The following is a 17,816-nucleotide window of genomic DNA, read 5'->3' as shown; positions in this document are numbered from 1 at the left end:
CTCCTCTTCACATGTAAACTTTAAAACCAAAAGCTTTGGGTTGGAAATATTGACTACCACCCCCATGCTAACCCTCTTGTCCTACATTTCACCAGGACCTTATAGTAGCTGATTACTACTGTGTTCTGCTGCTGCTGCTGCTAAGTCGCTTCAGTCGTGTCCGACTCTGTGCGACCCCATAGACGGCAGCCCACCAGGCTCCTCCGTCCCTGGGATTCTCCAGGCAGGGACACTGGAGTGGGTTGCCATTTCCTTCTCCAGTGCATGAAAGTGAAAAGTGAAAGTGAAGTCGCTCAGTCGTGTCTGACTCTTCACAACGCCATGGACTGTAGCCCACCAAGCTCCTCCGTCCATGGGGGTCTCCAGGCAAGAGTACTGCAGTGGGTTGCCATTGCCTTCTCCGACTACTGTGTTCAGTTCCTTTTCTATTTTTTTCTTTTAACCAAAGGTATTCTCCTTTATATTTTGAAAACTCAACAGAATAATTATAATACTTTTATATTACTATTTTACACTTCTACATATTTTTAACAGGAGAATTTTAGGCATACTTCTGTCTTGTCATAACTGGAAGTTAGACATTTTCTGTCATAGTTTTTCCTCTAGTATTATTTAACCTCAATTGCTTTTATCTGTCATAGTGTCACGTTTCTTCACTTTCAAATTTTTTGACTTTGATTATTCTTTCTGCTATTTCTGAATTGTTTTTCTTTGACTTCTGTCTTGGTTTATTTTTTCCTTTGTGTTTTAGAATGATTTGTTCCCTCAAAGACAAATATTAAAGAGACAGTTTCCAAATTCTTGTACCATCTACAAAAATATAGATTTTTAAAAAAAAACTTAGCACATTGTTGTCTAGAATTTTATATAGGAATTAAAACAACATATGTCTATAGTGCATAGGACCAGTATTTTGATTTCAACACTTTTATTACTCTATAACAGATCATAGAACTTTGTGTGATTCTTCCTGGAGATGCCACCTGACAATCTGCAGTGCCTGGATGGCTAACTTATTTGGCCTTTGCAGCTGGGCACTTAGTTTGTCAAGGATTCCTAGCAATATGAGCTTTAAGTTAACAGGTCTATTTCCTTCTTGGTTCTTGATGTTATCTGTGAGTACTTTTTAGGTATTTAAGTATTTAAGGCATTTATCCTTGGAGAAGGAAATGGCAACCCACTCCAGTATTCTTGCCTGGAAAATCCTATGGATAGAGCAGCCTGGAGGGCTACAGTCTGTGGGGTTGCAAAGAGTTGGACATGACTGAGCTACTGAGCACAGGGCATTTATAATACTTTAGTTTCCTTTGTTAGGAATCACCTTCAAAATTAGACCATGATAATCACAAAAAGTGGTTTTTAAAAGGATGTAAACAAAAATGCCAACAAAGCTCTGTTGTCTGGTTGGACTGTTGATAATAATTCAATACTTCAGAACGAGTCAACGTAACTGAGTTTTAATAGTTCTTTAAAATGGTTGTACAAAACTGCTTTACTAAGAGGCAAAGATTTTTGATTTTGTGGACTTATGGTTAAATTTAGTATCACATGCTTTTGAGGTGCCTAAAAAGGCAATTCAATAACATGGCAATCCAGTGATGTAAAATTGAGTGCAAATATAATTTTCAAACAAAGTATTCACTTTTATAATGACACAAAGCAAAGTTGCTTGTGTCGATGAAAGGGCAGTATAAGAATTTAAAAAAATGTATTTCAAGGATGGAAAAAATGATTTTATCTTGAATGTGTATGCTTGACTTAAACATGCAATGAGAATGTTTAAAGGCAACACAATATGTTCTGGGGTTTGTGTTAAAAAGTGTTACAACTAATCCCATGTCCCTGGTAAAATCCTCCCTGATGACTGCTATAAAATTTCCCCAAAGTTGTTCTGATTGAAAATGTTACTTTATTTCACATTTTCTTTTCACAGACGAAACAATATGAGTTTAACATAGTAAGTGGTGAATGCTAATTGTAGAGTACTACATTATTTTAAGTTTCTGTAATGTCCTAAACTTGCTTTTGTTATTGTTGCTTTAATGAGTGTGAGTGATCATGGTCGTGATGCTGCTCAATCAGCCTTCAGCCTTTGGTAAAGGATATTAAACTGGCTTATTGGTTTTTTTGGTGGTGGGGGGGTCGGGATTAGATTCAATATATAGTTTGTATTTAGAAAGACTTTAAGGGCCATGGCTGATTATATATGAAAGCTGTCTTGTTCTTACTCGGGTTAATTTTAAAAGATTTAATTACTCAGTTGGAGGTTTTAGGAAAGTGTTTATCAAAACCAGTTTTTAAAGAAGTTCAGCTTTAACAGGGGTAAGCATCAATGATGTAGAAAACTCATCTGGGTGTTAAATACTTATTTCTCTGGAATGCTCAGATGAATGAAGAAGTACTTAGTTCTGCAGGGAATAAAGCCAAAATACAAGAAACTATTTCTTAAAATGAATTCCTATGTGTTAAGTATGAGCGGAAAACGGGTGACAGAAAATGCAGCCTTTGGTGGTCCCATTCTTAGTCATTATGCTGCTGCTTGAGGCTGTCTAGTGAGAAACTATGTCAAACAGACATTTAGTTTTTCTTCACATGAACAAGCTAAATAACATTAACTAAATAATTAAACCTCTGTGGTCAGCCTAGCAAACTGATTGAATTTTCATGTTAACTTTCAAGTTAGAGACTTTCCCAAACAATTTCTATGGAGCGGAATCGTCAAGGTAAGGAAAATTGCCTCACCAGCTTGCCTGAAGCATATTGAAGCAGCAGCAATAGACAGGATTCCACCAGTCCTTTCACTGCGTAAATCCACGCCAGAGTGCAGAGAACATCAAAGGGATAGTTGAGGTTTTGTGACCCAACTTGTCTCTATTCTCTCAGTGGTGGCTGATCCCATCTGTCTCTGAGCGCTGACTAGAGCTTGTTCTATTGTAAGTATTGTTCACAAGTCACCTAAGTGAAGATTAAACTTGCGGCTCTTTCCTTATACGTTCAGTCTGGTGTTAAAGTGGAAAAATAGACATGTACTTGTACCAGCAAAGAGTCATATGTAATGTTACTCTGCAAGGCAGGAAAGCAAATTCCTTAAGGATATCAAATATTTGAAACATTTTCTCATATTTGTTCACCTCTTGAAGATTTTAAAGATTTATATAGATGAATTGGGTTAATAACAGCTACTCTGAGGGGTGGGTGTAAAGCTACAGATTTCATAAACCTACAGAAATTTTCAGTATAGTGGCTGACGAGGGATAAGTAATAGCTGTGATCACATTATCTTCCAGCCACAATGAAATTCAGTATTTGAAGAAAGGTGCTTTCAATGGAAGAACCTGTATTCTCACATCTTCACCTATTTTCTAATTCTTTTTTAAGCATAAAATGACAGCGTCTGTATTCTGAGCCAAGTGCCACATATCAAGCTTTGTTGTAATAATTTAAATACACTCATGATGTTGGGGCAGGTGTCTTATGATACAATTTCTCACACCTGAGGAGTTAGAGATTTAACAAGAAAACAGTCATGTTTAAAATTAAGCAACAATTGGTCCTTAATTGTTAGGCTTAGTTTTAGGGGAAACCAGAATTAAGGCACATGGACATCTTCCTGAGGTATGTGCTATTCTAAGCAAGCTCTAAATTTTTTACTTAAAGCATACAGGTGACATCCAGTGTGAATTAAGATGGTCTATATACATCATTTTTCCTCCTTACTTACAATTATTGAGTATACTTTACTATTTTGGCCACAACCCAAGAGTTGATTCACATGGGCATTTAAAATATTTTTCAAAATAAATAAAACAGAGGACTGAAGTTGCTTTTATGCTCTGTGAACACCCCAGCTTTGTTCATTATGATAAATGGGGCAAGTACACGTCATTTGATTGCTCTTTAACCTTTCATTATATTGACAATCTGTTATTGCCTAACATCCATCCCATTCTTCTCAGAAGGTGGCTTGGCATTTTTGTGGTACTTTCAATCTAGGGAGATAAATCTGCATCTCCATCTGGGTTGACCAGATGAGGCTCCCTTCAGAGCCAATTAACACTTTACCAATGGGGTCACCTCAGCATGGTATGAGGTGCTTTGCACCTCCAGGGCTACCATAAACTGTCTCCACAATGCCTCCAGATGCTCCAGGACTGGAAGCCAATCAATCTATCACAGAAGTGCTTAGTACACCTACCCCGGGGTCCTAGGAAGATGCACAGCAACGACACTGGAAGATGTATACGGCTCTGCAAGCCAGAGCCTTTTGAATATTCTTTTGTTAGCCTCTTCATGCACTTACTCAGCCTGAGCGAGATGTTCATGACCCACAGGAAAGCCAAGTATGCCTGGTAGGCAAGGCACAAGCTCGACTCCTATTCAATTTGATAATCACCTATATGGTTATAACTTCTAGACAAGCTTGACTGGAAAATTCTCCACCTCGATTGTGACCTTTGAAGAGCTTTCCAGTGTTCGGTCCGGGCTAAGAGTTGCAGGTCCCACTCATTAAGATGCTTAAGGCATGTTGGTGCCAGCTCTCCTACTCCTGGAGGCAGCCAAGGGCATCTCTCTGTTGGTATCCTGGCTGCATCTGAGATATGTGGTTATTTCTATAGGAATCCAGACTTGATGCAAAGATTGCTGAGGCTTTTCTGCACAGGCGTCTCATTTATTGAAGCAGTTCCCTTTAACTTTGAGTTAGCTGGGAAAGAATGCAAATTAAATATTCTTTTAGTAGGGAGACTGGGAGGGGTGACAAGTGAAAGAGAAAAAAGGCATGGGTGAGCGCCATGGAGGCCCAGAGTTCCCTCAGGTGGTTGGCTAACTAGCTCAGCCTTTGTATAGAGCCTGCCTGCCTGTGGGATGGAGCTAAGAGACAGAAGAATGACAGTCTGGAGGAAGAAAGAAAGACAGTAATTACGGGATGCGTGCGATTAGTGCGGTAGCCAGAGAAATTAAGCCACAAGTCCTAGGAATCTTCCCTTCTGTATGGTACCTGCAGAGGGGCAGAAAAGCTCTCGCTCCAGAGTTCAGTGGGAATCCACTCCCCGCCAGCTCAGCTTGATTGCTTTCTGGGTTACCTACTGTGGAAGTTCAGCGGCTCGACCTTCCTTTCAGCAAAGCTATATTGTCCTGCCCTGAAAAAAAAAGCAGATTAAGAATTTACAGGGATCCCTCCATCACTGGCCTCTGACAGGAACATTCAGGGAGCTGATTTTTCATGGTTCAATTTGCCTGAGGCCAAGATTCTTATCGAAATGTATTTTGTTAACGGAAAGTGCCATTGCAGATTTCAGAAATGTCTAACTTCCCATGAAACTTTCTCATTTCTTTCCCTCTCATCCTTTTGTTTCAGTTAAGTGGCATTCTCCCAGAACTACTTTACTATTATTGTATTTCTTTGAAGAATATATAAATTCGAATTCAGGTTTATAGGTGAGCAGTAAATCATGTCAGTTAAGTTTATAATTATTTTGTAGTGAGGTAAATGATGTTCTAACTGTCTTGAGTCTGAGATAGTCCCAGCTATAATTCAGATCATACTTCAGTTGTCTACTTTGATTTAAATGTTTTCATTAAAAGTTGTAAGTTTGCAGAATAATTGAAAAACACCTTTTTGTTAAAACAAAGTCTATGTAATTTTATCAAGGTAGGAAGAAATAAAGCCTACACAATGCTCTCTTAGTTTACAGCATTTTTGAGTGCTGTTTCAGATGGGAGAGGGAGGGCGTTAGTCACATTTTGTGCCAGGGATTATATTAGGCCTCTGTATCTGTATTATCTCAGTTCTGGTTAGGTCACAGTATTGCTATCCTTCTTATTTGTGTCTTTTGATTATAAGTGACTTGATATCAGCATCCCTAATGTTATCAGTAGTTATGCTGAAATTTTGAGGTTATGCTGGAAAAATGACATGATTGTGCTATATATTTGTTCTTAGTACTCTAAGACAGAAGAGATTCCTTAATGCTGTATGTTTTGCTAACAGGGCAAGTAAGAATCTGGAAATAATGTTTATTAGAGACAAGAAAGTTTAGCAGATGGGCTGTAATGATTTTCCAGGAGGAGGAAATGAAACATCTTTGTCTCCTATTCATATTGGTGCCACCTGGCAGAGTTAGATCCGGAGCAGAGGCCCTCGTTAGCTGGCTCAGCAACAATGCCGTTGACTATTTATGATTTTTGATATAATAATTCTAATACATTTTGTTATGTGGTTTACATCCTCAAAACAAGTAATTTGAGATTTATTCATTGAAGCCCATTCGTTAAAAATATTCAAGATGAAATAGATATATGTTATTTTTCTGCATAGGCTTACCTCATTGCAGAGGGATTTACAGCATAGTCTGACCTATTACAAGATCTTTAGACATAGACCTTGATCCTTTTACCAATGAGATTCTGGTGGTGTTGAGTCTAGAAAGTATGTTTCAGAAATGCTGAATTATGGTTCCCTTGACCTGCCACCTCACATGGCACCTTATCTGTTTTACTCTCACTTTCCTTCTCACAATCTATAGAAGTATTTACAGGGGAGGCAGACTGGTTTACTGATCAGAATCTCTGGATGAATTTATTTTTAGATTTACTTATTAATGGTTTATGTTGATTTCAAATGAAAGATATGCATTCTTCATTTGAATTATTTTGCAATATTCATGGATAATATATCTGAAGGGTCCGGTGGGTATTCTCAATAAGTGACTTGTGATCTTTTTGTAACAAAGATCAGTCAATACATCAGGTTACCCTTCTTCTCGTTATAGATAATGCTTCCATGACATTACTCTTGTGACTTAAAACATTTTAGTTTTCTTTTCTTGATATTATTAAGACAGAATTTTAATTTAAAGCACCCAAACAACCATCTGTGACATTCTTCTAGTAATAAATGCTTAATGGGTTAATGCTTAAATAGATTAAGTAATAAATGCTTGAAAGGAGAGGAGACTTGAAAGTGAAAGTCAGTTGGTGATACATCTTGTTAAGATGAATATGATGATGAAAAAGGCTTAAGTGACTTATTCATTTTATACCTGATGCTAACAAAAGCTAGCATAAGAAAATTGTACCCCCCCAAAAATCACAGAAAATGTTATAAAACACGATCATTTAGCCAGAACAACAACAAAGAAAGGTTACTGAAATGCTGCCAAAGCTGAAGGATGGATGAATATCAGCTATGCTGAGCTGCGAATAATGTCTGAGTGCTGAGTGTGTTGTGATGTTACCAGCGTACAGCAGAGTGTGCTAGCATTATTAGAACAAAACTACCCCGTAAGCTCAAGTCTGTGTTCATATAATAGTCAAGAAAAGAAAAAGAGCCAAGGGAGAAAAGGACAAATAAGGAAACTGACTGTTGATAGCTTGCACGCACTTGTAAGTCATAAAGGACTTTTTGAAGTTCTAACAGAAACAGTCCCTGTGGAACAATGATAACAGGAGAGACAGACATTGATGTGTAAATGACATCATCACCCGAAGCCACTTTCACTCAAACCAGAGTCCCAGATCATACTAGGGTTCAAAGGGATTCTAATCTTACCCTGTTCTTTTTTTTTTTTTTCCTCCCAAGTTCTTGCCAGAAATGAAGGAAACACAGAGAGGCTTGTTCATGTCAGTTTTTCTGACTTGACCTGGAAACTGAGAGTCATGTAACTGGACAAGGGCTTCCCAGAGTTCACAGATTTTAGGATCAAATTTGTAAAGACACTGGCTTAATGTAGATAAGAACAATAGTTGAAATTAGTGTTATATAAGCTTGAATAACTATCTTAAGAAATGTCTGATACTTTGAGAAAAATATGAAGTTGTATCAACAGTTTATAAATAAATGTGAATTTGTCATAATGTTGCTAGAATTTTCTGTGAAAGGAAAAGGGCTACTTCTCCTACCCTGGAAAAATCTTCTTTTCTGTTTCTGAATAATTTAGTGCTATAAAATGTGGTAAATTTATAAGGCATATTAATCAATATTTTCCCACTTTTAACTTGAAGATAAGCTCGATTATCAACGGAGGAGGGCACCTCTACTTTCTCAGTCATTCATGGTAATGCCTAGGGATCACCATCTCTTGAAGAACTGGATATTAATGACAGTATCATCTAACTTTATATGTAGTATAAATAACCTGCTTGTTCACTGAGAGTGGCACATAAATCAGAAGTTAAGAGCCTCAGGACAGGAGAATAAATATTGAAAGGACAAATCAAACAATGGTATTTGTCAAATGTTATCTCCTTTAATAAGAATCATGGATTTGAAATGTCCCTAAATTGCAATGACAAAGCCCTTTCTCAGTATAAAGTGTTTATATAGCACAAGCTAATTAGTATTAGAAATATCTGCTTTATTTCCTTTCCTCTGCAGCTTAGACATCTATCGATGTCTAAGGAGGAGACTGAGTACATCAAATGTTCCTTTCAATGTAAGCAATAAGTAGCTCACTTCCTGTACTCTCTATGAACTTTGTAATGGTTAAATGGAGCTATATTCAACATGAACTCATGAATACCTCTCTTTCAATTTTCTTTGGCTGTGACTGAGATCTCAATATAAAATAAAAGCAATTTGCCTTTCTATTCTAACATCACCGCAGTGTCTTCAGTAGAATGGTACTATTAGTCAAATGTGATAATTCATTATCATAAGTTAAATGAGAACTTTGTCACTTAGAATGTTATACCCTCAGCTGTTAACATATTATATGATAGTTGTGGAAGTGAACCTTTTTATGGTAACTATTCAAGTATCAGGCTGGCTTTACTTTATCCAATGAGAGTTTCTGGGGGTGCTGTCTTTGGTTATATTGTGAAGAAGAGGCTGCCCTGTAAGCGAATGTGTTTGTATATGCTTATTTGAAATGGGTATATGTTTGGCCAGGATTCAAGCTGGCAATTAGACAATAAGTCAAATTCAAGGCTCAAGGTTCTTATGTAACAACTGGAGTAAAAGGGAAGTTAGACATTAGTATGGGGATCGCAGGTGGTGCTAGATGTAAAGAATCTTCCTGCCAATAGCAGGAGATGCAAGAGACACGAGTTTGATCCTTGGTTGGGGAAGATCCCCTGGAGAAGGGAATGGCAACCTACTCTAGTACTTTTGCCTATAAAGTCCCATGGACAGAGAAGCCTGGCAGGCTACTATCTATGGAGTGACAAAGTAGTTACTGGAGTTAGCTAGCTTTCAAAGTCACAGAGAAGTGAACGCCTGTCTGTGAACATGCTCTCTCCTACCATTGAAGCTTTCACCCTTTGCTCTGTGCTCTCTTAGCTGCTGTATAATTTTTTACATTCTTTGTCTTAATAAATCTGTCCAAGATAACTCTACTTCTCTCTTCCCACTGGGTCTCCTTTGCTCACCCTTCTTCATCCACTTCCTGCCAAATTTAACTTTCACAACATTCCTTGACTCTCCACTCAGTCTGCATTTCTTCTTTTGTTACCTTGATTCAGGCCTCAATCACCTATTCCTCCTCGGTGTAGGCAAAGTAAGTTGAGCCTGGTCTCCCTACCTTCAGTTTGCTATACAATTGACAAAGTGTTCTGTCTCAGCTGTTCATATCACTTTCCCTCCTAAGGTGGTTCCGCATTGCTTAGAAGATAAAATCTAGCCACTATTATGATGTTTCTAGACCCTCTTTCAGAGCCTAGACAGTTAACTTCAATAAGTGAAATGGACTGGGTATAAGAAGTAGGGTTTCTAGGATCCATGGCAATTTGAAGTATTCAAGACCCCCCATGAGGCATTTGAACGTATTTGTGTTAGTGTAATATGCTTTTAGGGCAAGGCTGACTCGGGATTTCCTATTTGTGATTGCTAGTAACACCAAATTGTTTGGGATTAGTTGCTTCCACCATGGTGTTTTTTTCCTACCACGATTCATTTGCTCCCTTGTGGGCAATGCCTACACACAGTAGGTTCCCCCTCACTCACTGCATCCTTCTCAGGTTAACCATTTGTCACTATTTAAGAGTTAGATCACATAGTCATTTCCTTCAAAAATCCTTGCATGATCCCTATTTATTTCCCACAGGCTTCCGTATAAATTTCTATCATATGTACTGTATTTATTTTAAGCTCCTGCCTCTCCCACTGTGTCATAATTTCAGTTTTTTTAGTAAACACTGGAGAGCCAGGTATGGAATAAGTACTCAGCAAAGGCATGAAGACTGTGCTGAGTTGAATAGAGCTATGGTTCAATGACTTGCCTTAGCCTTTGAGTCTATGGCTATGGAAGTCCATGGAAATCTCAGGGAGTCATTTGACACCAGCCAGAAAGAGAAAATGGCAAATCCTGTCTTACTAATCTTTCTATCCCTGGAATCTAGAATTATATCCATCACCTTGTGGAAGGAAGAAGGATGAAAGGAAGAAAGAAAAGAGAGAAGGAAGAAAGAAAAGAGAGAAGGAAGAAAAATATTATTTTCTTAATCCAGAAGTGCTGTGGGGAAAGGGGAAGAGTGGAAAGAGGCAAGGAGATAAGTTGAACTGAAGGAAAGAATAGAAATAAAGTCTGTTTTATAAGAATGAAATCTTTTGAGATAGCCACCCAGGAAGAGGGCTGGTCTGAGAACAGGTTGAGGACCGAGACTCAGAAAGTATTGAGTTGCCCAGAGCGACGTTTTACTCTACATCAAGAGATAAATGGATGCATTCTAATTAAATTCTTTAACACAGTTTCTCCTAGAGTAGAATGTGTAGTTAGATATATTTTCTTCATGGGATAACTCATTTGCTTTAAAGGATGATGTGTGAGAGAAGAAAGGGAATATTATCAAAACACACAAACTTTATGAAGAGGTTCATAGCATTTGGCAGAGGAGTGACAATGACGAGAGGTCGCCTACATGTGTCATTTCAGCTCAGGAGCAGTCTTGTTTGCCTGATCATCTCCTGCTGTCAACCAGGATCACACTTAAAATAGTCCCGAGAGATATCTGTATAGTCACCATTGATAAATTCGAAGTTCTTAGCAACATACCACTGTTTAAGATCATGTAAATTAAAAAATTAGAAGACACTAGTGGTGAAGAACCCATCTGCCAATGCAGGAGATGTAAGAGATGCAGGTTCGATCCCTGGGCTGGGAAAATCCCCTGGAGGAGGGCACGGCAACCCACTCCAATATTCTTGCCTGGACAATCCTATGGACAGAGAAGCTTGGTGGGCTACAGTCCCTAGGGTCGCAGAGTCAGATACGACTGAAGCAACCTAGCACGCATGTCTTTTTACTCAGTGTAATAGCAGGAAATAAAGAAAGTGAAAGTCACTTAGTTGCGTCTGACTCTTTGCAACCCCATGGACTAAACAGTCCATGGAGGAGTCTTAATCATGTGATGTATTATTTCTGGCTTGTGCAGAGTGATTTTTTAAAAAATTTGTATTGTTTAGCAGAGTGATTAAACAGGTCAGCCATCAAAACACACAACAAACGGTGTGTGTTCACTATTATAGTAAACGCTGTGAGAATTAACAAGACAGAAAGCACCTATAAGGCCTTGGAAGAAAAGTAAATATGAGGGATAAGCATCTCCCAGTTTTCTTATAACCCATTTTCACAGGGCTGCCAAATGACTCTACTGTTTGCTTCACACCAGGGGTGTGGCAATGATGTATTTTCACAAGTGCTTAAGTACTGAGATAAAAAGTGTAGTGTGAGTGTCAAAGGTGGACTAAAACACAAAGCTCCACTACTTGCCAGTTTTCACAGAAGATAAATAGTTTTTCTTTGTAATAACAAAGGGTATCCTTGTCTCCAACTCAGCTACCTTACAAATCAGGAAGTTGCTCTAAAGGAGGCCCCGCATTAGAGCTGACATGGCCTGATGGTGGGTGAGGGGTGTTATTCTGGTACAAATGATCACATATTGTATAATCCTGAAGTTTTAAATCAGCCTATGCATGATGGCTATCTTTGTCAATCTAGATTTGGAATACGTTCTTAACTGAACTCTCCTCAGTTTAAAAACATAATTTTCCTTTTCACCTCCAACTATATCCAAGGTTTTAGATCTGGATAGGTAATAGAACCATATGCAAGCCAAATTCACTTTGATAACTAGAATAGACAAGTCTGGCGGTTCTATTTTTATTTTAGCAAACAAAAGGCCAATTAAATATAGTGAGGAAGTACTATAAATGGAAAACATTATGTTATGAGTTATGAGTTATGATGAGTTTAAAGTTTATATATGAGTTATGAGTTAAAACTCACAGTCAAAAGTGTCCACTATTTAAATCCACAGAATTTCTGTAGAATTATGATACAGATAACTTAAACATTGTAATGAGACATAAAGGAAACATAAGGATAATAATTCTCAGAATTCAGAAGCATACAAGAACAACTCATCCATTGACTGTGAATATTATCTAAAGGGGTTAAAAGAAATCAGACTTCTCTGTGGGTTGTGCATGGGGCATGCTTTATGTGCTGTCATTAAAGTATTTTTTTCTTTCATAAGCAAGCATTCCCCGCTGGGACATCTCTTTGGTTTGGTGGGAGTCTGGAGTTATACACGAAGTGTGTGTTATCAGCTAGAAATTACTCCATATAAAAATTTAATGATATTGTCCTAGCTATTTTTCAATTAGTGCATGTGTTTTATTCACATGACTTGGATTATTGACGACATGAATTATAGCTCTGCGGTAAAACATGATCAGAGTTTTTTTTTTCCCCCTCTCTGCTATAATCTTATGACTGATGAGAACCTCTGAACAATAACAAAAACGAATATAATTAAAATAAGTTGAGCCTTATTGTTGGCAATAACTATGAGATTCTGAATTATCTCATGTTGGCTGCTTTAATGCTTTTACTTGGATTACCTTGAAAATCGTGCATAGTGTTCAATCAGTATACCTTCCTATTTTTTGCCCCAAGGCCCCTGTGTTTAAATCTATCAGTGTCATGGAACAGTGGGGTTTTAAAAAGTATTTGGAAGGGCACCAAACCTGAATGTTTTGAGAGCACTAACCAAGATACACACACAGGACTGAATGTATTTTCATGAAGCCTGAAACAGAATTTTTTTTTTTTTCTGAGAACATTATTAAAGAAAACCCTGGATACTTAACAGAGGGTGGTGGAACCAGTCAATGTGTAGAACTGTTTTTGCTTAATTAAATCCATATTTTTCTTCAAGGCTTCTGGAATATAGTGATCACCGAAAGGCCTTAGTGATCTCTTTTGTGGTGTGAGATATGTATTTTCTCTTTTTGTAAGACAAACTATCATTATTTCTTTTGTAAAATGTGTATTTTTAAAGAGAACTAAACAGGTGAATTTTGATAATATAATTGGGTAGTCTGTCAAAGGTTATGCTGGAATCAGATTTAAAACTTAGTTACATTTGTATTGCTCTGTTCTATTCTAATTCATACATTTGTTCAACATTTTTATATCATATTTCTACTTGCAATAAAATTTTACAACAGATCTTTCATTTGTTTTACATTTTTCTGAATACTTTGAGACTATTGAATGTCCTCCAACAACTTGAATTTTATCTAAAAATAATTTTAGGCAAATTCAGTTTTTTTAAGTTTTACACAAATCAAATGAATGATGACTGGATATATGGATTGTTTTGTTTTCTTTCAAGATTCCCTCTGTGAAGAGACTAATTAAAGGGGAATCTGCCTGAGGTGTATTATTCCAATATCTCTCTCAGCACCCCATATATTGATCTATTTAACATCTTTCTTCTGGATAACCCAGAACAACAATTTTTAATCTCTCTGGTAGTATAGCATTAATCAATGCCACAGTTAGAACCTTATCAAATGAATTCATAAACAGATGCAGATCTGATATGGTTTATGGTGAAGTATTTTTAAATTGATCAAATCAAATCTACCATCTCTGAATCTTTGTGTAGACATTTGTTCTTTTTCTTTTTGAATTATTTGCAATGACCAAAAAGTGTGTGTGTATATGTTTTGCATTAGACATATTTAGGTATTGGGAGGATAATGTATTCCTCTTCTTTTTCTTTACCTTTGATAAATTAAATAATTTCCATAAAATTGCAAAAAATAATGTAAGAAACTTGCTACACACTGCCCCAAGTTGTCAGTTGTGTGTTCTTTTTTGGTTCAGATGAAAAGTTTTAAATTCCTAAAATACAGATTTTATAAGCATTAATTAGCAATAGATTTTTACTTTTTCACCCTTTATTTCCTTAATCTTCAATATTGGAATGTACTGAGAGATCTGGATGAGTCTACAGGGGAAATCCTTCCAGTTTTCTGCAAAGAAAATTCAATAAAGTTGATAATGTTGGTCGACCTGGGAGCCCTCAGTTGGAAAGTACCCCAGAGGGCCTTTAATTTGGAAAGTCTAACACATTGGCATAGAAGGAAATGTGAATCAGTGCGCATGCTGCCACATTTCCTCACCATGGTTTTATTTCTCTTTCACATATTTTGTTATTCTCCTTCAAAGTAAAATTTCCTTATATTGCTTCATTTTATTTTTCCTAGGGAGCTCATGTCTTATCTCTTTAAAAATTGCAAAAAGTGCTTGAATTACAATGCTACATTTTAATCCTTAGTAAAATCAATAATTCTTAGAGTGTGGTGGTGGGAAAGGAGTTTGAATTAGTCAAAAAATAAAAGTGTATGAGACTACCGGTCCAAGTCAAATTTCATTGTTCTCTATTTGGAAGAGGAGTGAAGTTATTTTGCCAACTTTCAAATACAGTTCACTCAGAAATTGTCTGCTTTAACTTTGCAGCACATCTCAGAATTAGTTTGGCTCCACTTAGCTATGGGACTTTGGTTTGCTTTTAGTTTCAATTCTCTTGGTGGTTCTGAAAGCAAGAATAAAGTTCACAGAGGAATCTTGTTTGCACATTATAAACCACCTATTCTACCCGCCCCCCCCCGCCAAAAAAAAGGAATTGTGTGATTTATGTTTTCCTGGAAAGAAATGGCCTAAATTAAAGATAACTGAAATTCAAAGAAAGTTATACAAATACATTTTATCTTTAATGTGAAAGCTTTCATAAAGTAGGGTCTATTTCCTTTTTGCAATAGAACAGTGGTTCTTATATAGAATGACTAAGATGGCTCAAACTCTATTTCAGATTCACTAATTGAAGCATTTAGATGCATACTGTTATTACTTATATTCACAAATGGCAGCACAGCTGCTTCTGCTGTTGCTGCAGCTGGCATGCTTTTACATTTAAGTGAGTGAAACAGACAGGAGAAAGTTCTTTCTAGTTTGGATACACAGGAATGAAAGTGCCCTTTAGCTGTCGCTCTTTAATTTTGCAGTCTGTCCCAGGGCTTCTGTGCATGATTAGATCTTCCCCAGCCTTTTTTCAAAGCAGGTGGTTTCCTATTTTTCAACAAAACTGAAGAAAAACCTAATCTTGTTGTCAGCTGGTAGATCATTAAAAATGATTTTTGATGATAGATCACCATGTGAATTTTAGCATGAAGCGCTGACAGAGTTCAAAGCATTTTGTGACAGTTTTATGAAAATGACTTTCCCATCCCCATCTCCTTATTTTATGAACAACTTTTTCAATGCTACCTTTCTAAAGGTGAAAAATAGGATAGAATTGATGGCATGCAGGGTTTCACTCTAGTAAAAATGATATTTCCTTTTTAATAATAAACCAGTTGAAGAAAATCTGCCTCATTCATCACACTGAGGGAGTAATTTCCCCCCAAGATTGCTTTTATGTTTAATAATTATTTATCAGCATTTGTAATCTAGGTATGTTGTTTTGACAAATTGTGTACTACTACTAGTGTTAATAACAATGTTATTGTTCAGTCAGCCAGTCATGTCCAACTCTTTGCAACCCCATGGACTGCAGCATGCCAGGCCTCTCTGTTCCTCACCATCTCCCGGAGTTTGCCCAAGTTCATGTTCATTGCATAGCTGATGCCATCCAGTCACCTCATCCTCTGACGCCCTCTTTTCCTTCTGCCCTTAACCTTTCCCAGAATCAGAGACTTTTCCAATGAGTCCTCTGTTTTCATCAGATAAGCAAAATACTGGAGCTTCACTTCAGCTTCAGTCCTTCCAGTGGACTTTAAGTCACTTTAAAGTCTCCTTTAAGATTGACTGGTTTTGATCTCCTTGCTGTCCTAGGGACTAAATTTTAACCCTGTAGACTTTAAATACAAGGAAATTTCATTACTTTCTATTTATATCCTTCTTTTTTTGGTCAGAGCAAGGGTATAGCAATAAAAGACTTTCAAGCATATAGCTATATTAGGTAAACTTATATTGTAGAACAGGAAGTGACCTAAATTTAAGACAAAGTATGAACAATGTAAAATTTAAGGAAGAGATTATCCATATTTATTTAAATGGATGACAACTGTATATGTCTATCATTCAAGTTTTATTGGATATATTTAGAAGTGTGATACAACATTATTTTTAAAACTAATATATATATAATTATGTGAAAACTGTCTTCTGAAGTTATTTCAATTTGTAATGACTGCTTTAGATGTTAACTTAAAAATATATAAGGGAGTGTCTAGTTTTCAAAACTTTTGGAGTGTGTGAACAAAAAGTTTAAACACCACTATCCTCTGCTAAATCCCAACATATTTGCCTGTAGTTTTGCCGTTTGTTTCACTTACCGTAGATCAAAATGCAAGCCTAAGTCAGTGTAGATTAGCTACACTTCTTTGGGCTTGGTAATTTCTCACATCTTTTCTCTGGTTCACACCTATCTCTCAGCTATAATGAAGTCTTCTATTAAAAGTCTAGTCCTCTTTTAAGGCACTAAAAATCTGCATCTTGCTCATTATTGCCCATAGTTATCCCAGCAGAAGAAATTGCTCTTTCCTCTGTGCCTTTAGAATAACTAGCCCATACCACTTTATAGCACCTAAATAACACCTTTTCAATGGATTCTGAGCATTTTTTTGCCTACATAATTATAATGATGCTGTTATGAAGAGACCATGAGTCTTCCATGAGTTTATATGCCTTACAGTGCCAAATATAGAAGGCTCATTTATTAACTAGATGCATGAATGAATTATATATATTAAAAGGGAAATGTTTTCAATTATATCAAAGCTCCTTTGATGTGGCTTTCTTGTAACTTCTGTTTTGAGAATCACAGGGGATATTGAAATCATATGAGTGTACACAGCCTAGTGAAGGAGATAGAGTGAGTCAATGTTGAAGAAGCCATACTGGGAAAAATATTTATATAGCTAAATATATTTAAAAGATTGGGAGGAAATTACATCAGGAAGAGCTGAGATGAGGAAAAAGAAAACTGAAGCGTTTTCAGTTTGGTATGCTATGAAATCAGGTAAGAGTAACTTTGAATGGGATGGGAGGGGAAATGAGGAGCTGAGCCAACAGGTAAACAACATCAAAGAGACTGGAAGGAAGCAAGGGACCTGGTCAACAGAATTTTTATTTTTTTTCATCCTGCTTGTGGGAGTCCCATTTAAGAAGTGTATGGCTAGAACAGCTGTACCTTTAATTGTTTTATTACTTTTTTTCCTAACATGAGTTCCAAAATAATCAAATTACTTAGACAAATAAAAAGGGTTTTTTTCCATTCCATTTCCTCATGGGGTTTTTGTTTTGTTTAGTTTTTACTGGGGGATACAAATATTTCCCAACTTTTCTAAACTATAAAATAATATTCCAGAGGACAGCTATCTATAATCTAGAACCCATGAGTTGTTTCATTCCTCAAATAGTGATTTTAATGGTCTCATAATATTTGAGCCAATGTGACTCCCAGAACCAGAAGTCTAGTGTCTTTTGAATATTGTCTCCTGGGGACTCTTTCAATGTTTTAACATG

Source organism: Cervus canadensis, chromosome 20, assembly GCF_019320065.1.
Source record: "Cervus canadensis isolate Bull #8, Minnesota chromosome 20, ASM1932006v1, whole genome shotgun sequence".
NCBI classification, from domain to species: Eukaryota; Metazoa; Chordata; class Mammalia; order Artiodactyla; family Cervidae; genus Cervus; species Cervus canadensis.
The sequence above is the reverse complement of the archived record's forward strand: the minus strand, read 5'-3'. Positions refer to the sequence as shown.